Source organism: Gadus macrocephalus, chromosome 11 (assembly GCF_031168955.1).
Source record: "Gadus macrocephalus chromosome 11, ASM3116895v1".
Classification (NCBI taxonomy): Eukaryota; Metazoa; Chordata; class Actinopteri; order Gadiformes; family Gadidae; genus Gadus; species Gadus macrocephalus.
The window spans coordinates 13,977,209-13,979,727 of record NC_082392.1 but is presented as its reverse complement, the minus strand read 5'-3'; positions in this window follow the sequence as shown (position 1 = coordinate 13,979,727).

Below are 2,519 nucleotides of genomic sequence, written 5' to 3'. Positions count from 1 at the left end.
GCATTGATTTCTATTGAATTGATTACTGGTTATTAACAGCGATCAGGCAGAACAAAACACAGGATTTTATCTGCTGACTTTTTGGTGGGTATAGTGTGGCCCCCAGCTTCTGGTTAAAGCCATTTTGTTTGGTAACACTAAGCTCCCAACACACATCTGCTGTACTATATGTAGCAGATGAGTTTTTTTTTTTTTTATGTAGACACTATTGTACTTGTTGTAAATGTTGACAATGTATTTAAAAGTTATTTAAACTGATAAGGATTGCTTTTACAACCCTCATAGATGTAATGGTGTACATTGACATCATTAATTTGCTAAGGTTTTGTCTAGCAAATTACTGTTAACTCGAATCCTGTTTAATCTGTTAGGGTAACCTTATAGTGATGGTGGCCATGCATCAAATATTTATAGAAGATTCTATAGAATGGAGCAAAATCTAAAATGGGTGCATCTTTTTGGCAAGGGGCAACTTCCCAGCATGCAATTATGCAGTAGTATAATCGGGCTAGAACTGAAACTGGCTGCGGCTCGGCTCATTGGCTGTCTACATGACCTTGTCCATTTCATTATAGGTCAGTGGTTAAGCTTCCACATGGTGACAATCCTGTTCTCCCCCAGGTTGTCGATGCGTGTTTGTGTGCGCATCTGAGTTTGTGCGTGTGTCTGTGCACGTTTGGGTGAATGTGTGTTTGTGTGTGTGTAAATAGGTGTGCAAGGATGGTTACTCCGGTTCTAGGGTAAACATTGAATGCACCTGTGCAAATGACACACAGCAAGGGAAAGAGAGAGAGGTTGTGTTTCAGCTGGGAGGCCGTCAGGGAATAAGACATGTTGTGAAAACGATGGCACCTGGAGAGAAGGACCTCTGTGTGTGTGTTTGTGTTTGTGTGTGTGTGTGTGTGTGTGTGTGTGTGTGTGTGTGTGTGTGTGTGTGTGTGTGTGTGTGTGTGTGTGTGTGTGTGTGTGTGTGTGTGTGTGTGTGTGTGTGTGTGTGTTTGTGTGTGTGTGTGTGTGTGTGTGTGTGTGTGTGTGTGTGTGTGTGTGAACGTCTGTGTATGTGTGTGTGTGCATTTGTGAGGGGGTGTGTGTGTCTGTGCATGTGCATGTGTGCGCGTCTGTGTATGCGGGTGTGTATATGTTTCTATATGTTTGAGAGTAGGTTTGTGTGTGTGTGTGTGCATGTGTGCGTGTCTGTGTCTCTTTGGGTATACAAATGTATGTGTGTGGTTGTGAGTGTGTGTATTTGCATGTGGGCGATCACCTGACAAACCACAACCAGCCAGGCCACACAAACGTTTGCGTGTCTGTAGCCCAGTGTGAACTGTGTGGTACCAGACGTACCGGAGGACGGCCAGGCAGAACACAGCCCACCTGCCATACGGTGGTGTCACAGGGGACGACTGGCCTCCTCATCGGTGAAGCTCTGCCAGACATGAGCTACTCAACGCCCAGAGCAGCAGCAGTAGCAGCAGAGCCATCGCTACACCTGGCCCTGAACGGATTGAGAAACCGTTATCTGTTGCCCACTAAACCACCCTGGAAGTGGGAACCGGCTGTGGCACCTGGATGGAGTGTGTGTGCGTGTGTGTGTGTGTGTGTGTGTGTGTGTGTGTGTGTGTGTGTGTGTGTGTGTGTGTGTGTGTGTGTGTGTGTGTGTGTGTGTGTGTGTGTGTGTGTGTGTGTGTGTGTGTGTGTGTGTGTGTGTGTGTAGATGAAACACTAGCACAAGCTACAACGGACACAAACACTGTTCTTATTGTAAGGTAAAATAGGATAAACCATGCGGGGAACACAACTTCCCCTGAGTTGACTTTGACAAATAACAGTTTGTCACGTTGTTGCCCGGCGTGTTTGATAGTAACGAGGTATTAACAACTGCCCTAAAATGGACATATGGCAGATACACAGCCCGTTTTTTCCAAAAGCATTGAGTGGGTGTGGTGTGCTGGAATACACCAGAGGGTGTGAACCAGGGGACATTTAGCTAGCAGGTGCATCATGTCATGTGTGCGTTACAAACACCGTTGTTTTGACACACATGTATTATGTTCAGGTATATAGAATGGTGTTCCAAGTGAAGATTTCTGAAAAAGGCATTCATTATAACTACTGTTATTTCAGAAGAAGGCTTTGACCACCTTGCTCTTTATTTGCTCTTTATGTGATCATATTAATTCTGAAGTAGGGTGGTGGTAATACACATGAGTATTATGGTGGCCTGCCAGGGACATAAACTCGATTTAAACGTGATTTTGTGTCCAAGAAGCCCAGTCTTTGGCGACTTACCCTCTTGAGGGGATTCCCAGCCTCCATCTTGGAGAATTTTCTATGACCCTGAAGAGCTGGACAGTGCATGCACCGACAAACGCCAACACCCAAACTTCAGAACATTAGCCCTTCAGAACAAGAAACTACAACTGATGACCGCCGACCACCAACAACGGGTCTGCCACCCATGTTGGGGTTCGACCGGGGTTTGGTAGATGTGCAAGCACCTGTACAGATGAGAGGGTATC